This window comes from Solea solea, chromosome 13 (genome assembly GCF_958295425.1).
Source record: "Solea solea chromosome 13, fSolSol10.1, whole genome shotgun sequence".
NCBI lineage: Eukaryota > Metazoa > Chordata > Actinopteri > Pleuronectiformes > Soleidae > Solea > Solea solea.
In genome coordinates, this window is record NC_081146.1 from 9,954,480 (window position 1) to 9,966,498 (window position 12,019).

Here is a 12,019-nt window from a genome sequence, read left to right on the forward strand (position 1 = left end):
TTTGTACCAAATGAAAAATGGCCAAGAGAGAAGTAATTATTATAATAATAATAATAATAATAAGTAATAAGGATAAGGGTCAAACGCAGAGGTCAAATCACTCATTCTAATTCTAACTGAGTTCACATCCTACAGTATATTATATTAATATAATAATCCTTATAATAACTGAACCTGAAAATTATGTGGTATTCCATCCTGAACCTGTCACGTGGCTGACCACGCCTGTTTCACGTGTGCGTGTGGGCACACCTTCACCTGCCTGTCATTGAAGGAAAGCCTTCTCCGCTGGCGGCAGCAGCAGCGAACACTGTGAACGAATGCTGCACTTCAGTGTTTTTTCTCATTGTGCTGACAGATAAATAAAGTGAGGCGACAGTAAACGTTTCTTTGTGTCACGTCGTCGTCGAATCAACGCGCTGCTGTTGTTGTTCACTGGCAGCTGAGCTGAGCTGAGCTGTGGAGAAGCAGCAGCAGCAGCAGCAGCAGCGACATTCCCTGCTCTGCTCTGGTCGTTAGGGATTTAAGGGAAGGACCGAATCCGAGCCCCGACTGAGACAAACAATAGCCGCTATGAAAGGCGAGGGGAGGGCTCGTCCCAATGCAAATATCCACTTTGTGCGCCCTGAAGAACCTGCGCCAAACACTGACAACCAGCAACTTCCACACAAAGTGAGTTAGAGCTGCAGACTATGCGCGTTAAAACAGTTTAAACGTTTGTTAAAGGTTTGTTCAAGTTTTTTTTAAAGAGAGAAAAAAAAACCCATCTTTGTCGCTCTTTGTGTACAAACGTGCTGATGAAGGTCTTTCATGGAGGCTTCAGTGATTCAGCAACAAGTGTTGGACTTCCAATCTTCCATGGTGACAACAGCAGGCGCAGGAGGAGAGGACAGTTAGTGGAGACAGAAGCATCACTGCAAACGTGCGTGTGCACCTGCTGAAGGACGTGAGACAGAGGTATGTTGGTCCTCAACTACTCGCGTTCTCTCTTTCACCACTTCGTCTTGTTTGCAGTTGAAACTGTCGAAGAAGTACAGTGTTTGGTATTTACTTCACATTTGTGTGTAAACACGAGCGTTTTGCGTGCACAGTTATTTTCTCTTAATGCGCAGCAGTTATCACTTTGTCCTCCCCCTGTGCGGCTTTTTGAAGCCTGTCCCAGGAAAACATGATTATCCTCAGACCATTGATACGCTGGTTTCATTCAGGACATGCATGAGAAAGGCCTCGCAACATAATAGGTCAGTGGGAGCCTGTCTGCTTGGATACGCGTGAATCCTGCCTGGATATTGGAAATGCTGTGTGACACACACACACACACAACAGTTTTGTGCATTTTTGAGATCCCTGTTTATTTATTTATTTATTTATTTTATCTGAACTTTATTTAACCGGTTGAGTCACTTGAGAACCAATTCTCTCATTTGCCATGATGACATGGCCAAGAGGCAGCACAAGAACAGGGCACACATACAACAAAATGGGATAAATCCAATATATTATTATTAATCCATTCATAACAGTCACAAGTGACGGAAAAACGGTTAAATGCAGGTGCAACAGTCTAAGAGTGTAAGATTGGACCACAATGTACAAATAATAATAATAATAATAATAATGTATAATTACAGCACCTATTAGCCATAATTTATTTTAAATAAAATAGTGTAGTTGTGTAATCCTGCACTGTAAGTTAATATCTATCTATCTATCTATCTATCTATCTATCTATCTGAGCTCCATCATGACTCGTACTGACAAGTGCAGTCTCGAGCCCCCCTTTGCATAATTCCCACAGTCTGCACCCTGCTTTTCTCCCTCTCTCTCTCTCTCTCTCTCTCCCTCCACTTTCTGTTGAGAGGAAAACTAACCAGAGTGAAATGCTACTGTAAAACCCCAGCATATCCCCCAGAGAAACATCAAAGTTGGCTCAACATGAGGCCTTTATCGGAACAATTGCTCCATTCTACCCCACACCCCCAACCAACCCTGACCACCCCCACAACCCCCTGTTCCCCCTATTTCCACTTGATTAAGCCCTAAGCTGAGCAGAGTTGAATCTGGAGGGAAAATGGTTCTCTAAAAAAAGTCTCTCTCTCTCTCTCTCTGTCTCTTTCTTTTTCTTTCTATCAATTCACTTTCAATTTCAAAGGGCTGCATTGGCATGGGAAACATGTGTTTACATTGCAAAGGCAAGTGTAAAAATAAAACAAAATGATGTAGTGACACGATGAAAAAAATATGTATAAACACACAGAGAGAGGACAATGGAATAAAATAAAATAAATGATGTCAGAATAAAACCACCTTTGCTCTGTTTATGACCATGTAGGGTCATATATATATATATATATATGTATGTATAAAACACACATAGTATGCATATAAAATGAAATATGATTGTACTGAGAAAGAAAGAATAGAATGTACAGAGATGAGCATAAAGCCTGGTGCCGATGAGGAGGAGGAGGAAGACCTGAGGTCAGACTCTAAAGTGGTTGTGTAGTGCATCAGAATTTCATTTCCTGTCACAGCAGTTCACAAATCTCGCTGCTGTGTTTGCACATTGTTGTACTTCAGCCAGCAGTTATGGACGTTTGCTGTAATCTGTCAGGTTTTCAAAGTCTTTCTGAGAGTTTCTTGTGTGATCAGAGGGGAGTGCGCGTCTCTGAGGTCTTGGCACAGTTGGCAGGTTGTTAGGAAGTGCAGCTCGGTGTGCAGTGGGTGCTGGGGCTGAACGATCTTGAACACATATCTAATTGCCATTATTTTGACATGAATGAATTGTGGTATTATTTCGCTATAGCAGAGGGAATGGTCTTTTTTTTTTTACGTCATTATTCTCATTTTCATTCGAGAAACAGAATGATAACTGTGTGATATGTGTGCAGATCTGGGAGAAACAAAGACAATAATATATATAATAATAATAATTCATCTATAATGATATTTTGACAAATGTTGCGCCTCCTGTGATTAATTGTTTCGGCCCTAGTGAGTGCGCAGTCTGTCTTCTTTTGGGCGCCATGCCTGTGACGGCCTCTCTGGAGGAGGTGAGGCTGTGTTCACTGAGTCTGTACATGGTCTCAGATCAGTCACAGTGTTCAGGTATTCTGCCACTGTGTATCGTCCGTTTAAGGCCGACTAACATTCCAATTCCAAGCTCTGTGTTTTGGTTCATTCTTTCCAATGTGCAAGATCATTTTAATTTTATTTACCAGAACCGACAGAGGCGGTCTCTCTCTCTCTCTGTAAGTGAGGGCTTTGTATCAGGTGATTGTGGAATTTAAAGGCTCTCTTCTTAATTGTCATAATTAGTGGTTATCAGCCTAATTCTGCTCTGCATGCATTGTTTGGTGTATTCCTTTGGACGTGAATAATGGATTTGCATAACGCCATATGTGGAGTCTCAGTTTGGTGTTTGTCCCATTTGATAAAGTCCTGGTTGGCTCGTGGGCCCCAGATCGCTCTGTTTCTCTCTCTGTGTCTTCTCCTCTGTTTCCAGAGTGGTTCAGTAAGTTCACAGGATATCTCTCTGAGGTTTTGAATCCCATAATGACAAAAGAATAAATGTAGGGAGACCAATAAATGTGAGGAAGGGGGAAGAAAACAAGGAAGCACAGACTAAACTTTGTTTTTATGTGCATATCTATGTGGAACCATGTTCTCAAACAACTACAGTATAACCATTGGACAATAAAACCTTTATATTATAGGATATCCAGTTCCAGGATATTGTGGCACACTGAATATTATTCCCAGTCTCTATTCTGTTTCTTGCACCTTATTAAACTCATTGCTTCTCCACTTATTTAGCGATTGCCCCATTTAGTATCCACTAATCTACCTTTTTATCTTGATTATTGATTTAGTTTATTAAACTGTTGACATATTAATTGTTTTTGAAATAGCTATTGATATGTTATTGTTTAGTTTTTTTTAAATAATCAACTGAACATTGCGGCTCTGGAATTATTAAAAAAAAAAAGATATGATTCATCTGAATCCATGTTTGGGTTCACACAGAAGCATAAAATGCTTTACACCACAATCCTATTTTGGGATGGAAAATTAAAGGATTTATTTATCACATTCATTGCTCATATTGTTAATATTTGACACTGGGTAAAGTACAGGTGGTTTATTTTGAAGTGCCAGAAGGGGGAACCTGCATATTCCCAGTGATTCCAGTTCAGATTCTTGTTTTTTTTACTTTGAAATGTTCACCAAAAATATGTATCCACGTGTTTTTGTAACGTTACAACATTTGGTGACATTTTCTTTGAGTAACATTGTTCAGAAGATCAGTCACTGACCACGTTGTTGTTCATCAGACACACATAGTACAGTATTACATCATAAATAGAATGTAAAAAAACAATTTCAAGACTTTTCAGTTTGTGATGGTGTAAAGACCCGTCATTATAATTTATGACTACTGTTAACACGTCTCTGTTGCTGCGGTTAGAAAACCCCTTGTGCTTGTGCAACATCAAATATCATCCACATCCTGCAAGTCGCGACTTTTGTGTTGAAATCTGTAGCGTGCTGTAGGTTTTGCACAGTTTTCTGAGTCATTAGCTGAGAGTATCGGTGAGAGTAAGCAGAAGCCGCCTGCAGACCACTGTACACATTCTCTGTCCAGTGTGAAGGTTGCCGGGCAATGTGAGCTGCTTTATGAAGGCTGCTGCGATAAATCTTTTTCTCCCCGAGGCCTCTCCCTCCACCTCTTTGGGTCTTACACCCCACCACCACCTCCTCTTCTCTCTGCTTGCTTCTCCTCATCTGCATACTAATAGACGGAGCAAAGGCTGATTACAAAACCGGCCTGTCAAACTGATTATTGATATTCTTCAGTTTGGGACATAAATTTTACGGGGACTATTGTCGTTTGCCGTGTTTATAGTTTTCTCTAACGTGCTGTGAAATACAGCAGACGGAGAGTCTACCAGAGAGTTTGAAACACTCTTGTGTTCTGCAGGGGAATTAGGGTTTGTACGTCTTTGTGTCGGCCACTAGAGGAGGACAGCGTTCAAGCTCAGTTCAGACGCAGTAAGACCCACTTTTAGTCCGAGTGCCTGTGTTTGTGTTCACGCCGTGTCTCCCTGCGGAGAGCTACAAATGTTTTGCCCCAGACTCAGCACCTTTCAGAAGCCACATCATTTCAGGAGTCTATCTCCACTGCATCTCCTAAACAGGAAGGAATCATTACGCTGACAGCAACTCACAGACGGAGCGAGTGTTTAGTTTATGTAAAAACACACGCTCGCAGCTGCAGCATGAGACGAATGTACCAGCAAGACGGCCATTGTTACATCAGGGTAGAAGCATCAGGGTATTCTAGTTTTTACATTCATAATAAAGCAGCTTATTACAGTTTATCTCATTTCATCATCATCATCGTCGTCTACCGCTTGATCCTCCACATGAAGGTCGCGTGGGCCGCTGGAGCCGATCCCAGCTGACACGGGGTGAAAGGTCACCAGTCCATCGCATGGACCAGCACACAGAGATGAACGACCATTCACTCTCACATTCTATGGTCAATTAACCTCTGTATGTTTTCTTTTTAGCGTTATTAAAATTTGATCCACCCTGACAAATAACATTGTAGTTATAAATGCAGCAATGATTTAAGGAGATACTGCACATTTAAAGTACTTTTACTCTTCACTATATTTTGCTGGTATATGTACAGAAATCTGAATGTGTCTGTTTGACTTGTTACAGAGAGACTTGTGTTTAAATCTTTGCCTTTTTGGGTTAGATTTTTTATTTATTTTTTAATGCTTTTTAGTGAAGCAAAATCTGAATACTTAATGAAAAACACAAACATAGAAAGAAAAAGAATCTCGACATTTTTGTGACATTGAGGAGTCCCTCAATGACAAAGTTCCTCTTCCTGACAGGCCTTATCCTCCAGAGACGGGTATAATTAGTGCAATGAAAACAGGAAACACCTCGCCCTCCCTATCGTTCTCCCCCCTTTTACTACCATCCTCTCTCTCTCTCTCTCTCTCCCTCGCTCTCTCTCCCTCTCCCTCCTTTGTTCGTAGATATGCATTTTTTTGCACAAATTATCAGGTGTGGACACTGAACAGTGTCTTTAATGAGTTCTGCGATGTTATCGCTGTGTCTTGCGTACATAAGTTTACTGGAAATGAGGAAATGGCTTATTCTTTTTCTGTCTTTCTCTGAAAGAAATGAACAAACAGAAAAGAAAATTACCTTTGCTTTCCTTTAGCTCTCATTTTGTTTGTCAAAAAGAATTGCATTTTCTTTCATAACTCGTGTAAAAAAAAAAAATGCAGTTTTTAAAAAGGAACAAAGAAGGAAAACTAGGATTAGGTACACTCAAGGAAAAACTTCAAAATAAAACAGGAAACAATGAATGCTGAAAACCAGGATCCAGGGGTCATGGCAAATATATATATTATTGAATACAATGACAGTCACTGATGACGGTTGTTTACTGTTGTTTATTACTTTTTCCAGTTGCTCCAAGAAGCCAAAGGTGCTCAGTTCACAGTGCTATGAACCTCACATTTAGCACCTCTTCCTGCCAACTCTTATAACTGACTAATTGAGTCTGACCCGTTTGTGTCATGTTGCACTCATCATTCCAAGCCGTCTAATCTTAAACCTCCCAAACCCGCCGGCTCGACTTGCAGTACGTTGCCTCAGCTTGGATTGCCTGTGTGTTTCATTGGTGATGAATGTTAATTCACCCTCAGCTGTGAGGGACATGGGAGAGGAGAGGGGCCTCTAATTTCTGCTCCTTCCTCCCAAGATTAAAGGCCCCGTAGAGGACCAGGTGTACAGTTCAGAGCACAGATTAGCCACCCATTGCACTTCCCTTCATCTTCTTATACCACAGTAACCGCTCATGAGTCCTAAACACATTACATCTTTTTAAGATAAGTTAACTGCGTGTAATTAATCCAATCATGTTTTCCCCTGCTTTAGCATGCAGCGTACAAGAAAGAGAAGGTTCAGCTTCTTTTTTTTTTTATTGACGCACAGGAGTGGCTCCACCTTTTCCCCGTCCTGGTGTGGAATGCACACCTGGAGGTGTTTGCTGAGTGGCTTTGGTAATCCATATAACAATGTAGTCTGACATCTGGTGCCATCACAAGTACTCGAGGCAGTTTGCTCTCGTGCAACCTCTGCGTTGCATTTCGATGCCGCTACTGTTTCATGTGCCTGTATTTTTAGCACTAACTGAGGATTAAGGAGCTTACAGGATTAACGATGATTACGGGCTGATCCAGCAGCCTGCTGAAAATGATTAGAGGAGGAAACTGTGAAACTAATTTGTGAAGATGAATAAACCCCCCCGATCAATAGTCCGCGCCCAATAAAGGAATCCGAAGGCGCAGGTGAAGTGCAACTGTCTGGACTTTTTTGTTGACATGGCGGGTCAGTTGAGTTGCACTGCTCTCATCCCCCCCCCCCCCCCCCCCCCTTGCAGTGTACACACACAAGAGAGATGGGTGCAGATAAAACGACAGGGTTACGCCCCGCCGAGGAATTGGGATGCCTGGGGGGGGGCTGGGAAACTTTCTGCCTGGCTAGCCTTAATATTGTGATTCTTCTCAGTCAACAAAGCAGCGTGTTTGATTGAACATGTCAGGTTCCTCCGGGACATACAGGGGCTGGTCCTCTGCTCTGGTTAGACAGCTGCCTGTCAGCACCTCAGAGCCCAGAGAACCAATGACTGCTCCATGTGTTATTAGAGACTAAAGAGCAGCAGAGTGTGAGTGAGGTGAGTTCTGACTTCTTTTTTTTTCCAGACATGGACTCTGTGTTTGGTTGTTGAGTCAGGTTGACTTATGACGTAGCAGGTTCAGGCTACAGTCAATGTACAGTTTGAATTCTTGTTTAAACAGATTTATGGGTGCTAAGGCGCCCAGGCAAGTCTGTGCAGGAAGAGTAAAATCAAGCATTGGTGCGTACAGATTAGATTAGAGTTAGACTCTAAAGTTGCAGTCAGTTATTTTTGGTGATTTTTGTTGTTCTTGTTGTTATTTTGCCTCTGGTTTTTTTTTTTCTTCCCCAACATAAATGTGACATTATTTGTGTGCTGCATCTGAAAACAGGCTCTGTCAAGCAATACTATCAGACCTGACTGAGGGAGCATTTGTGTGTATACACTGGCAGCGCAGGGGCAATAGCATTTAGGTTTCTTGAGCCGTTGAACTCACTTCTGAAAGATTTTGTGGGTCCTTTCTTTGTGTTCTCCTGTTTGCAGCTGTCTCGTTCACGGCGCAGACTGTAGCACAACACGTGTCCTTGGTCAGACCGAGTGTGTCCTCTCCCTGACTCCTTGATGATTTCAACTGTGAGAGCCAGTGCTGTAACTCGACCTTGCCTCCTTCGGCCACCTGTGCTCGTGTGCCCAGAGAAAACAGCCGCTTTTGTGTTGGAGTGAGACGTCCACACAGTGGGGGGCTAAGGTACATTAGGGGGCTACGACAGGTGGCGTGCTCTTCCTGGGCTTACCCGGCTGTAAAGAGCGCGGCGGCTATGGTGGAGCTGTTGGTGGAACAGCTGCATCACGCTGCAGTGTAGGTGGGGGTAAAGAAACAGAGTGTGACTGCACTGAACTTTTGATTTAAGATGCCTTCCTTTTTTCTTTTTTTTTAACACATCAGTGCTGTCTGCATATCTCCATGTAGATATCAGTCTTGTGTGGCAGTGAGAGTCTGGGGGAGTGGGTGCTGCGTACAGTAAGTGAGTATTTGTGTCGTTATGGGCATTTGCGCTGTGACTTTCTCCATTAAATCCTAGAAGATGTAACATAGAACAGCTCCATAGAGTCTGGCTGTGAGAGGAGACACAGTGCTGCCGACCCCACTGACTGTTTTTAGTAGCTTGGTTTTGGTTGGGAAGGGGCAGAGGGGGCAGTAGCTTGTGCTGCCTGCATGGTGATGTGATGTGAACTCTCGTGGTTGTGTGAGGTGGACAGAAGGAGAGTAATGACTCATTCACTCTGTCCTCTACTTGGACTCAGCTTCCCCAGCGTACAATACAAAACAGAGCTGTAAGTATCAATCCTGTAATTGATTTACGCATTTGTTTTATTCCAGAAGTTGCGCTGCGTGACCAATGTGAACGTCTGCAAGATATAAGGAATTAATGTTTTTATTAATATGCACAATTTTCTTTTGGTTAACACTGTTTGTTAGCTTGTCTTGTTAGGATTGAGTGTCAGTATTGATTGCTCGTGTAAAAATGTATTTCTTTATTTCGTTTCTCAAATGTAAGAAGGAATGGTCTTCCTTTGTCTAACATTTATGCACTTGTGTGTGTATATATATATATGTATATATGTGTATACTGTGGTATATACTGTAGACATTTAACAAAACATTTATCCATGTCATTTTGTCGGAAAATAATCAACAGTTGTGACAATAATTGTACCTTGCAGCTCGAGCATGACGTTTTTGCAAGTGCTGACAAAATATTGCCACTTAAAAAATCTAAATGGGTAAAATAATGTTAAATGTTTTAAAATAACAGTTGTTGGGTGGCCTGTGTGGCACCGAGATGTTGGTACGAAGTGAGGTTGGACCAAGGTGTCACATTCCACAGTTTGGTGTGTGTGTGTGTGTGTGTGTGTGTGTGTGTGTGTGTGTAATGACCACCCATCTAGTACAACAGGGAATGTACTTGATTGAAGTTTGGTTAAATTCAAGAGACTGTTCTCCCAATTAATTCCTCCCTGTTGTTGGTAAAGGTTAATTAAATATGAGTGTGTGTGTGTGTGTGTGTGTGTGTGTGTGCACGTGCACATACTCAGTGCTAAAATCTTTCAATCATTATCCAAACAGCAACTTTGTTCATCCTGCCCCTTAAATCTGTCTTATATTTTTTATCTTTGGTTAGATATGACGATGAAAAATGATGAAACTGCAGCTCTCATGTCATCTGACTAATTTGTTCCCTTGGTAGATTTTATCAGATCGTGTGCCACCCTTGGGACTGGCCTATCTGTTTTTTCAGATCACATAAATAATGTTTACCAGAAGCCTGCGTAAATAGGGCTATTTTAAACTTTCCTTGTAAAAAAAAAAAGAAAAGAAAAAAAAAACAACAGGAAAGGTTTAATTCATGTCGATGTACAAACATATTATTATAAATGGTGTTGTTGTTATTCACTGTGGTTAATGACATGAAGGAGGGACATATAGAGGGACATATAGATGATAAACAGTCATGGTAAAAGTAACATGATTAAAAGTGAGTTTTGCAGGTTAAAGAAACCTGCAAATTGTGGTTTTAGACTTTTTATGGAGAAAAAGTTCATATTTGGCACATCTGAGAGAAAACAGTAGAAGTGATATATCTCAAAGTGTGTTTGTACAACGCATTGACATTATATTGATGTATATAATGTAATGAGAACGTTATCTCATTACCGAACATGGAACGTCAGTTGATGTATGTCTGTGTTCAGCACAGGGGCATCAGTGGAATGAATCACCCAGAATTCAAAATATAACTCGGGTCTCACAGTTGTTTACTGTTTACAGAAGTGCAGCAGGTTACGCTTCTGAGCTAAATCATCAAGACAACACACACACACACAAACACACACACGTCACAGTGGAAATTCCTAAAAAAGGCAGAAAATATAAGGTGGAAACTGTTCTCCGGCAATGTTTTCTGAGTGCAAGGGAAAGGGAAACACTTTGTGACCACTTTATTAGATAAACTGGGTGTGCCAGTGTGTTCTATGAATTACTAATAAGACAAAACATAGATGGAAGGTGAAAAGGCGAGTAAATGGTCTAATACATGACCCTAATGTATGCACCGTAGGTTAGGTAATCCCCTCAAGGGTTGTTAAAGCATGAAAATCCTAACTATTATGTAAAATGATATACTATATATCGATATATTATCAACAAAGTTGTGTTTCTATTTAGTCTATAACTCACATATGATTGTATAATGGTTTAACATTTAACTGAATAACTGAAATGCTATAGAATAGAATTTGTGTCATACAGTAGAAAGCTGCTCTCTATCACTCTGCCTCTGGGTCACAGTATAATACCGTTATCCCTCATTAAATGTATTATGTTATGCAGATTAGTTAAGTACCATATCAAGTCTGATCTGATCTCTAGATTTAGCATAAGTGGAGCAGTAATTTGTGTTACATAAATAAACATAAAAATATGGATTCGTCATCACTATCCTGAGAGTACTGGAGCAGCAGCAGCAGACCACTAATGTTTATTTCTTGGAAAGACGAAGAAGAAGAGTTTCAATATAAATATATAACACATTTCTACAATCTATATTTTTGTTGAATAGTGTACCAAAACATCTCCATCACTCTTTAATTCCATAGAAATCCAAGATAATGGAACGTTCCATTTTTGTCACCTTTTGTCAGCCAGTGTGTTGTTGTTTTGTCGTTGTATTGTGTGTATTTGTCACTAATGGATCACAACTGTGCCGTGCTGTTGGCTCTGTGGATTTGCAATCCACAGGGAAACCAAAACATCCATTCTCATGCTCCCATGCTGCTCCCCAATGTCATCATTCTAGGTCTTTTGTCATAATTCCCCCACATTTCCTGTCGTCTCTTCACATTCAACTTTGTTGACTTCAGTTCCTCAACTTGACCCATTTTTCATCCTCGCATGCAGAGATTCCAGCCCAATTCGATAAGTAAGAATTAAGAAGAAGGAAAAGCAGGGGGAAAAAAAAAACAGGGAGGAGGAAAAGAATCTGCCACACTAACAGTGAAACCAGCCTAGTGGAAAAAGCAAGGGCAGATGAAATTATAGGGTCAACCGAGGTACAAACAGTATGAGCCGGAGAGAGAGGAGGAGTGTATATTTGCATTGTGTACATGTGAGGTATGTGTGTGCCTGTGTGTATAGCAGATTATATGGTAGATATATATACATAAGAATAAATATAGACCCGCTGTATATATAACAACACAAGCAGCTCGTGATTGCAATTGTCACATCCTCGGTTTGCAGCCACGTTCCTG